At 33.6% G+C, this 11,735-nt stretch overlaps 1 pseudogene; it reads right to left on the minus strand.

Moving 5' to 3' along the window:
* Nucleotides 1–1,446: 1,446 nt before the first annotated feature.
* Nucleotides 1,447–2,327, minus strand: LOC142644008 (AAA-ATPase At2g18193-like; annotated as a pseudogene).
* Nucleotides 2,328–11,735: the final 9,408 nt, after the last annotated feature.

Raw genomic sequence — 11,735 nt, forward strand, 5'->3', positions numbered from 1 at the left:
AAAATATTTAAAATGACCCAAATACCACTAATCTTGTAAAATGAACAAAATAAACCCGAAGCCTCTAAAATTACCAAAATAAGGGTTTGGGGTATTTTGTATGTTTCGAGGGTATTTTCATCAAATTAAAGGTTCTAAGAGTATTTTAGTCATTTTGTAGGTTTCGAGAGAATGTTGCTAATTTTTAGGTTACTTCTAGGTTTTGGAGGTCTTTTAGTCATTTTTTAGGTTTTAGGGATATTTCAATCATTCTTTAGGTTTCGGGGGTATTTTAGTCATTTTTGAGATTTATGGGGGTATTTTGGTCATTTTCTAGTTTTAGGGGGGATTTTGGTCATTTTTAGGTTTAAAGTGTATTTTTATCGTCTTAGTTACAGGTTTAAGGGGCATTTTTGTCATTTTATAGGTTTCGGGGTATTTTGATAATTTCTTAGGTTTCAGAGATATTTTGGTCTTTTTTTAGGTTTAGGCGTTATTTTGGTCATATTTAGGTTTCGGGGGTATTTTTGTCATTTTTTAGGTTTTGGGGTATTTCGGTTGATTTTTAGGTTTCGAGGGTATTTCGATCATTTTTTAGGTTTATGTGGTATTCTGGTCAGTTTTTAGATTAAGGGCGTAATTTGGTCATTTTAGGTTTAGGGGTATTTCGGTCATTTTTTAGATTTAGGGGGGTATTTTGGTTATTTTAGGTTTAAGGGGTATTTTGGTCAATTTTTAGGTTTCGGGAGTATTTTGGTTATTTTCAAGTTTTGGGGGTATTTCTTCATTTTTTTTTTTTAGGTTTAGGTGATATTTTCGATTTCAGGGGTATTTCGGTCACTTTTTAGGTTTAGGGGGTATTTTGGTAATTTTTAGGTTTTGGAAGTATTTCGGTCATTTTTTAGGTTTAGGAGGTATTTTGGTGACTTTTAGGTTTTGAGGGTATTTTGGTAATTTTTACATTTAGGAGGGTATTCGGTCATTTTCATCCTCAAAAAATGAATAATAGGTCCTAAAACTGATACCTAAATCAACAAAGTAAAATGAGTGGGAATGAATTATATAGCTAGATAGAGATATTGTCAAAAGTAAAGTGCTACTTATATTTGCACTATACTCCAAAAAAAATCTAGTCAATTCATTAAGAGAAATTTCAACTATAACACTTTTTCTTATTAAAAAAAAAATGTTATAATTGAAACTCATTGGAATCATTTACATTCTATTTCAATCTAATAAATATTCAATGCAAGACTTCTTTTAAAAAAAAAAAAAAAAATTACACATCTGCACTACACACTTAATATTCAATTAAATCCATGTAAGAATCACACAAAAACTGTCTAAAGTATAAAATTAGTAGCCAATGTGATTCTTACATGAATTTAAATGAATAAGTGTGTATTGCGAGAATATGTATGGAGCCAATAAATATATTGGAGTATTTGTAAACTAGTTTTCTTGAGATTAAAAAATGCTAACCAACTCATCACGTTGCTTTCGATCATTCAACTCTGCCCCGCAATCTATATTCTATATCCTCAATTACCAGTTTTGACCGATAGAAGTTGAAAGCAAAATTTTTCTCAACTGCAAATCTGACACCTTACCGGAAAGGTTCAAATCGTAGATATTAAACTTTAGATAATTAGCCATTGCAGCAATCAAGCTTGATTTACCGGTACCCGGAGGTCCGTAAATCAAATACTCTCGCTTCCATGCCTTGCCAACTTTCTTATAAAAATCCTTCCTTCTAATGAAACTGTCCAAATCATCCTTGACCATCTTCTTCAGCTCTGCGTCCATTGCCAACTTCTCAAATGTAGCTGGATGTTCAAGATTAACAGAACCCCATTCTCGACCATCAAGACGGCCACTTTCACGGCTATAAAGCTTTACCATCTTTTCTTCTTTATTTATAGCCTCAGAACGTCTTATTATATCAGGTAAATAAGATTCTCGCACAAACTCTACGAATTATTTCTCAAAGGAAAGCTCAAAAAATTTCTGACTATTTTGCTTAATGATGCCTCCTTCTCCTTCTTCCATAGCTTCCATTTGAGCTCAATGTGTCGAAAGCGATCAAGTACCTCTTCACCCATTGCAATATCAAAGGTTGGTTTCTTTTGCCTAAAGGTTTTGCTTGCTTCGAGACATTTTGTTGAATCACTTCTATCGAGATCACATTTCTCTTTAATAATGAAAGTGAATCGACGCCTAAAGATGGCGAAGAGATAATCGCGGATTACAGGAGGTATGAGTTCTTTGACTACGGGACTTACTAGCATCACAAAAGCAGCTGAGAGCAATTTTGTCAATGATGGAAGCAACTCTTTGAGAGAAAACATGATTGAAGGTATAGGTATCTACCAATCACCTCTTCCAAATCCTGTAGAAATGAGAACATTATGATCAATGGATATGATACAACTTTTTTATGGCTTGAGGGCCGCAATGTAGGAGTTCGGACACCAAGTATTTCTTGGTTTTGTTAATTTGTTTATGCAATATGGTTAAAATTATGAAATTTTTTAGTCACTTCACAAAAAGGATTTCGGTCATAAATATGTTAGGATAAATCTCAATCTATGTGTGAATAAAATTTAAACATAACCTGAAGCAAAAAAAAATAAAAAAAAATCACGCAAGCACCAAGCACCAATTAAGTTAATCACACAAGAACACATTATATGGAAAACCTACCAATCTACTATAATAAATAGAGAATGTAATGCCCTAAGTTTATGTTCAAAACTTTAAGTTCACAATAAATATGAAAATATAATAATACCTCTCTAGAAAACTCAGTGAAACCAAAATCGCAACAAGATCACTTCTCTGAACAAGGCACTGTTTGTTTGTTTTTTTTGTTTTTTTTTTTTCACATAACTTAGGGCTCATTTGGTAATGTTGTTCTAGTAACGTTGTTTAAGTGCTATGAAAATATATATTAAGGAAAAAGTGTTATGAAAATACATGTTGTGTTATTTAAACAACGCAACCAAACAGCCCTTAATTTCACTCTTTGCATGTTTCCCTCTATTACATTTACATCCCTTTTTATAGATCAGCTGCATGCGTCACTACTAGTCCTGAGCTTGTCTCGCAAGGCTAAGGCAATTGATAAGAAACTTCTTGTAGTTGAGTAAGATTTAAATGTGGGGCTGGGAGCAAAAAAGAGGTCTAAAATAATAAAATATCTAACATGAATGACACGGTTTCGTAACTCATTCTATTTAGTTTTACATAGTTAAGGAAATAAGACATAGCTCTTGATTATAGTTAGATTTTAGTCCAAACTTTCATTCATTGTTGGTGATTACTCCACCGCCTGTGTCGTTAAATGGTTCTTGAGCAACTATATAGTAACATATAGAGTGACTTCATAGGAAGCTCTGGAGATGAACAATGAAGCCGCCCCTTGCCTTGAAAGAATTCACACACGGTCACCAGCTTCCCCAAAAAAAGGGGAGATCCGCTGCTTGCTGCTCACGCCTCACGGAAACATTCGACCTAACAGTTTTACATGGGGACAGGCTCCCCTCCCGTTCAAATTTCTCAAGTTTTCTCCATTTTTTATCCGGATGGAGGACACATGACACTTAAAACATCTGAAGGTTAAAAACATGCCACATGAAATCATTAATTACTCCCATTTAACCCACTCTTTTAACAACCTCTGTTCACAAACCATCATTAGGATCTGCTTCTATGCGGGCTTTGAGAAGAAGAAGAGACAAAACAGTGTCCGAAAGAAAGAAAAGAAACTTACCCATATATACTAGATTTCAATTTCCATTTTTTATAACAGCTTCAAGATTTCAATTTCTTTTCTTTTCTTACGCTTTCTCAGAGACCAAAAAGTGAAAAATGGTGATGAGAAAAGAGTGAAATTTGGAAATCACCAAGTGGGCTTTATGTGGAGATGAAGATCTGAGAGAAGTAACGAGAGATTATCAAAAATATTTGAAACTTTTAATGTTAGAACTTTCCCCCTGAATCTAATGTATTTTTGATTCGTTTGCCAAGGGTGTTAGGGGGTGGCTTCTCTGGCATCATTCTGACAGCTCCTCGCTGTCCGTTTGCCAACAATGCTGGTGTATGGGAGGTGGGTTTGTGAATGGAGGATGCTGAAAGAGGTAGACAAGATGAGAATAAATGAGGTTTGATGTGGCATGTTTTTGACGCTTAAATGTTTTGAGTGCCACGTGTCCTCCATCCGGATAAAAAATGGAGAAAACTGGAGAAATTTGAACGGAAGGGGAGCCTGTCCCTTTTACATGGACCTTTCCTATTCCTTCTATGCCGTATGTAATAACAGTTTTCCCGTTTTATTAGTTCCTAAGTCCTAACCCGTGCATGCATCAAAATAACTGAATTTGAAGAAAATATCATTATATTTGATCTGGATACTAAATGCATAAAATAGATTTCTATCTAATTAATTAACATGGCAATCATTAAAAGAAAAATTATAATCATAATAGTAGTTACACTTTATAACTAAAAGATGCTCAAAATATAATAAAGGAATGGAAAAATATGAGCGGTTTGGAAAGAGATTTTTTGGAATGCTGTTTATATTTTCTAGGTGAAAAAGTGTAAAAAAAAAAATAATATTATTTAAATACTGAAAATTATTACTTAAACAACAATAACAAAGTGGCGCAGTTGTCACCAAGAAAAGACACAATTAAACACTATTACTGTCTTCGGCTTCTCCCACTCAGTCTCGCACTCGGAAAGGAATAATTTCCTCTCCCAGCAAGTTAAAAACGGACACGTTTAACACCAATTTTCAAAAGCAAAAGACTGTTCTGGCAGGCAGCAAATGAGCAAAGCAAAAGCTCATAGCTTCAAACATGGACAGAGCTAAATATATAATAGGGGCAATGGCTCCTCTAAACTTTTTTTTAAAAAATATTAATATGTTAATAGGTACTAATTTTAGTAATTTTATTCAATAAAATTATACTTTACCCTATTTAATAATGTCATTAATTTTTTTGAAAGTAATGTTATAGCCACAAACGCTTTTACAATGTTTGTAAAAATTTTGTAATTTTAGCATTTTCACCTTTTAAAGAACATTAAAAAATTAACAGATTAAATTTAAAATAAAATATACAAGCCCAAAAAAATTAGTCCAATAACAAAAATTACCAATAATAAAACTAAAAAATTAAGCACAATCAATTTATTCTAATGAAAATAAATAATTTAGTCATTTAAAAAATTTTAAACAAAAATTCTTAATAATAAAATAATAGACTCAAAGGTCGGAGTCGCTGCACACCACTAACAGCAGAGTCACCCTCTTGACTCTAGTTCCGGACTCCCACCCTGCCTTTAAACAAACTGGGTGCTCTAGATTACAATTTTTTTTTTTCTCTTTTCCCATGTAGTGGCAGTTTCATTGAAAGAACTAGGAAAGAACATTCTCATCTTTTCCCATGTAATGAAGTTTCTCAGTTTTTTTCTCTCGGTTTTGTCAAAAGTTCAATTATGAGCTAGTCATTTCCACCGACAAAAGTCTCTTGCTTTTGGAAAATTGTTGTACTACAAACACGATGAGGGTAAAAAGGAGAAGACCGACAAAAATAAAGAGAGTCAAACAGAGTTTTTTGACATTCTGGAACAGCTTTCCAGGCGCCGCCGAATAAGAATTGGTCTAGGGTGACCACAATGTTCTTTTCGAGTGAGTGGAGGAAATTTTTCTTTTTCGAGTGAGTGTGAAAACGGGGAAGTTTAAAGAAAATAACTGAGAAACTTCATCTTGTTTTAGTCAGAGTAATTGTTAATGTATAATAGTAAAAAGTTTAGTTACAAAATTAATTATATTTTAAATTATAAATTGTTTTAATAAATTGATATATGTAAAAAATGGTATGAGTAAACTTAATTTAACTAACCTTAGTTAATTACACTATCTATTAAAAAAATAAAAAATAAAAACTAAAATCCTAAACTAACAAAGCATATAATCTCTCTCCCAAGAAACCTAGCTCCTACAGGTCTCAAACTCTCCTGTCTTCACCGCTGGCCCACCACCTCAAATTCTCCTCTATCTCTACTACCGACCCACCTTAAATCCTCCTCTGTCTCCATGACAAGCCCACCTCAAATCCTCCCATTGCTGCTATACTGTGGTTTTGTTTGTTTAGTAGCCTCAAAGGTAGACTTGGGAATTGGTGTATGGATTTAAAACTTGAATTGCAATCTTTAAGGAATGCACTTCTTTCGTGGAAGCAGTTGAGAAACATCTAGTATACACAGAAAGTGTTGTTGAAATTCTAGCAAAAAAAGAATGGCCACTTGGAAGTAGAACTAAACAGCCATCTGATCTGATTAGATTAGAAGCTTCAAATCTGACTTTTAAGGGCGATTATTACTACGCTCTCTCCTTAGTCCGCTCCACATATATATATAATAATACATAAATGTAGAGCACCCCAAATATCCACATTTCAATGCCAACCCCGCTGTCCAACACTCCATCAAGGCCAAAACGCGTCACCCAAACACCATATATAGAGCAAATATCATTCATATGCAATTGAGTAACAAGTGATCTACATATTCATCGCTTTGCTTACATATGCCATGCTTGCCCTTAATAGCATTTTTTTTCTTGGTCCGATTCCTTAGATAAGATCCTCACTGCAGACAATCTTTAGAAGAGACCAATTATATGTGCAAAAGGTGTGGTCAATGGTTTTTGGTTTGTTTGGTATTCATTGGGTTTTACCGGCGATGGAGACAGAGGAGGGTTTGAGGTGGTGGGATGGCGGTGGAGACATTACAGGATTTGAGGTTTGTCGGCGGTGGAGACATTACAGGATTTGAGGTTTGCCGGCGGTGGAGATAGAGGGTTTGGGTTGGCTAGCCAGCGGTGGAGATGGCAGAGGTTGAGACCGGTAGGAGCTAGGTTTCTTCGATGAGAGAGAGAGATTATACACTTTGTTAGTTTAGGTTTTTAGTTTTTTACTTTTTTTAATAGATGATGTAGTTAACTAGGGTTAGTTGGGTTAGGTTTACCTAAGTAATCATGTGCAATGCACATACTATTTTTTACACATGTCAGTTTATTAGAGCAGTTTGTAGCTTTAGGCTACAACTGGTTTTGTAGCTAAATTTTGTCCTAATATAAAATCGATGCTTAATGTATTGTGTACAAAAATTTTCATATCGCGCATATGGACGTATTAAAAGTGTTCATAAATCGTCTAATAAATAGGTGTCCAAAATATAAATCATACATATTATACTATTCATAAATATATAGGTTAAAAATTAGATTTTTTTTTTTAATTAAAATTTGTGGTTTTATTCTATTTACAAAGATGGTTTCAAGTTTTAATTAGGGTGGTTACATGACTACCCTAGGAAAAAAAACTTGACTACCCTAAAAAATATAGAACACCTAAATAAAAATTTAAGGGATGCCCTTAGGGAAATTCTTAATAAATTACAATAGAAAAGTTTTGAAACCATTTTCATGGAGAATATAAAAAGTTGTTAACAACATTTATTGTTTTATCATTCTCCCAATAAAATATTTCTAAAAATAGCTCCTAAACCAATGCCCTAAGAGCATTAATTAACATTTCCCAAAATAAAATTCAACCTCACCAAAATTTGTCTGTTGAATGTTGAACAAAAAATTTGCAAGAAACGTTATGTTTGCGACACTTTTGTAACAAATCCTAAGTATCAGGTTGTTACTTGTGGACAAAAAAATAATTTTGATGGTAAGTTCAAATTAGAACCAGTAAAAACTTACCACGTAGGCTTTGCTGTGAAAATGTTGTGGACGTAGTACTTCTCAAAAATCGTTCAAACAAACAAAACTTAGCCTAAAAGCCCACAACAAACGTTTAATTGAGATTTTTAAAATTGTGTGTTTCAAATGGCATATTTTAAAATCTCTATTTAAAAAAAAACAAAATGTACACTTTTCATATAGTTAGTAGGTTCGTGTTTACTTTAGTCTTTAACTGAATTTGTTGGATTTATGTAATACATTTTTTTTTTAATAAAAAGATAATGCATTTTGTTTATATTGTTACTTATTTAGTCAATATGTTGGTACTTGAATGTGAGATTAATAGTTTAATGATTTCTTAATTGTGTACATTAAAAAATATGTAGCTAATAACATTGATAGTGAAGCTATCATCCGATAATTTCAAAATATGAAAATTTGTGAAGGAAAATTTTAAAACTTTATGTATTTGGAGTGTTTTTTTTTTGGTGATGATAATAAATTCAAGTTTTATTTTGATTAATTAAGTCTTTTAATGACCACCCTGAAAAAAATTCCTAGAGGTGCTGTTTATTGCTAATTCACACGAGATTCCATGTACCCCATGCTACTCAGGTTAGAGCGTAAGCTAGTGATGCTTTAAACAAGTTGTTAGACTTGTATTTATTCTGCTAGTTAATTGGGTCCAATAAAATAACATGTCCATGATTTTTTTTCTTTTCCTCCTCTTCTCTTTCTCTTACAGAAGTTGGACTACACAATCGACACTTTACTTTCATATTTACAAATTTATTTTCTATGCTATGAATAATGTATTAAATTAAGATATAATTATTTTTATTTTTTGCTATCATTGTTATAAGTCTAAGAAGTTAGACTGCCAAGAATAAATAATTATATATATATATATATATATATATATATATATATATATATATATATATATAAGAGATAGTAAATGTTATTGATGAAGAAAATGTCAATGAAGAAATAATTTTGCAATATAAAGAACATGATGATAACATTAACTTAGATAAAGTTAATTAGACAAGATAATATAAAAAAAAATTATTATTTTGGTTTAGATATTGTGAGTGCCTTTTGTGTTAATAGGCCAGGGTCTATTCTACTATGTTCAGGCCCATTGAATCATGGGACAAGAAGTTGGGGCTGGCTTAATTGTAAGCAAGGCCATGCTACAAGCTAGTTTGTGCGCAAACCAAACACTCCAAGGATGCAACTGACAAAATATGTAAGGTAGAGAGTTGGACAGTGGTCCAGCTATAGCAAAAGAAAGTGAAGTGGTAGAAACAGACACGGTAGAACAACTAGCATATCAAATATGGGAAATGGTGCTACTTCAAACTAATTAACATAGCAAACATAATAAAATATGTCACGACAGAACGACTAATACAGGAAATATAATAAAAGATGCAACGACAGAACAACTAATTTAGAAAATATAATAAAAGATACTATGGCAAAACAACTAATACAACAAATATAATGAAAGATTCCACAACAGAACAACAGATACAACAAATATAATTTCTAATGAGTAAGATTATATGTATTCGCAATCAAAGTCATGGGTTAGATCTTTTCGCAAAATGTGAACTGAGAAGGAACCTGAACCCTAAGTTGAACAACCTTGTCATAGGCTTCTACCATCAAAGTTGTGCATTTTGGAAAATGGGTCTAAATGGCTACCTGTTACTATTTTTGGAATTTTGAAGAGTGGGTTTGCCAAAAGGGAGGGAAAAGATAATATATTGATGCATGCCCCTACTTCTACCGTGTTTTCTCTCCTCTTTTTACTAGTTACGTTCTTTGTTCTTTTTCTACTTTCTTTCTCTCTCAGTATTTTGCTATTGTCTTGCCGTGGGTTCTTCCTCCTTTTCTATCTATGGCTAATTCCCCTCTTTATAGTGGGCTAATTCCACAAGATTTCTCCCTTTACCCCTAGGGCTTGTGGGCACAATGCGTGGAGGGGAGTATGCCTTGGCCGAGTGGACCAGGGCGGAGAAAAGGTAATGGAGTCGCCATCTAGTTTTATGGCTCAGGTACCATGTATGTATCGCCCTTACGTGGAAGAATTGATCTTACTACCAGAGTATGAGTTTAGAGTTTAGGTACGATTTAGGAAAGTGCTAGGCATCCAAGACCGCCCGACTTATGGGTTGGCTTCCACTCATTGCGTCTTACGTCTTAATCTCATTAAAGACATGTTCAATATTGCATCTTAAACTCATACACACACACTAGCATACCTTTAAGCATACAACATGGCATCAATCATCCAAAAACCTTAACATACATCCATCATGGCAACTCACATCAAGCCTAGCATACATCTATCATGCATATCATACTATTTCATCCAAGGTAGCAAGTATATCACAAGGCAAAAACATCAATCAAGGCATTAATCATCAAGTACATTCAATCATTCAAACCTAGCATCATGACATTCATCAATCAAGGAGACCAATCATCATATTCAAAGATGCATGTTCAAGTGAATGCATGACTTACGTTACTTACCTCACAGCATCACAGCACCTATGCATCAATGCATGGTCATGTCATATGCATGTTCATGACAAAGCAATAAAATGAAAGGAAACCCTAATCTAGCATGTGAAGGACAAGCAAACACACAAACAAAGAAGCAGAGACTTATAAACATAAACCCAAACAAGGCAAAGCATGTTAAATAAGAGAAACAAAGAAACAAAAAATGGTTGAATTAGGGTTTCTAAGCTTGAGTATGCGTACGCATACATAGGGCCTACATACGCAGCCCAACTATATGCGTACACATACTTCGAGTACGTGTAAGCATGCAGAAAGTACGTGTACGTATACACTAGGGCTGTCCATGGGTTGAGCCGGGTTGGTTTTGGGCCCAAACCGAGCTCGACCCGATTGGTTCGAGTTACTGAATTTTGGACCCGTATTCGACCAATTATTCTAGTCAGATTCGACGTTTCGGATAATTGGTTGTCCGGGTCGGAGTTGTCAGTTTGATGGGTTAGGGCCTCAAATTGGGCCGAAATTTTTGCAATTGTTAAAATTTAGGAAATTTCATTTTTTTTTGGGCCTTTTTAGCCCAAGTTACTCGGTTTGGCAATTAAAATTCCCTATATATTACAAATTGGGCCTCTTTTTACGAAATTTATTTTAAAATAAGGCTTCAAGCTTAACTAAACTAGACCAATTGAGCCTTCAATTAGGACATCTAAAAAGCCTATTCTTTTTATCACCTATGATCAACACAACACAACACACCAAAAAGCTCTTTTTTTATTTTTTATTTTATTTTTTTTATCACCTGTGATCTAAAACAAGAAGCACCTATCAATCCTCTTCCTCATACATAATCTTTCCCACATTAACCACAAAAAATAAATACAACAAATAATATCTAATCTGTTGCAGTTAAACTAAGCACCTAGGCAGTAAGCTAGTAGCTCAACACTTTTAAAACCTGCCAACCACAACAAATAATATTTCCAGCAACAAATAAACCTCAATAGTACCATAGAGGCAGTTACCGCAAGTTTTTGGGCAGTAACCCATAAGACAAAAAACTTGGTAGTTATACAATGTTCCAAGCAATATAATTAGTTACAACAATCAAATACCATAGGTATTTCCAAAAAATAGCCTTTCCAAAGCATTGAATGACTACTCTATAGTTTGTAAGTCTATAACTAATTAAAAAGAAAACCTATGAATTAAGATTTCTTTTCTATAAGCATTGACAGTTGAGTATCGTTACAAGTTAGAAAAGCGATATGTCCAAAAAAGCTTCCAAAATATTCCCAAAAAGCTGCCTTCTTTACAAAGTAAATTACCATCCTTCTACAATAGACAGAAAAATATTCAACAAACAATACATTAGTACCAAATACAAGACCAACTAGTAAGGAAACCAAGTTTATAATAGAAGGGGGCTAAAGGCAGAATCATACCAAGTCAGTGA

This window comes from Castanea sativa, chromosome 7 (genome assembly GCF_040712315.1).
Source record: "Castanea sativa cultivar Marrone di Chiusa Pesio chromosome 7, ASM4071231v1".
Taxonomy (NCBI): domain Eukaryota; kingdom Viridiplantae; phylum Streptophyta; class Magnoliopsida; order Fagales; family Fagaceae; genus Castanea; species Castanea sativa.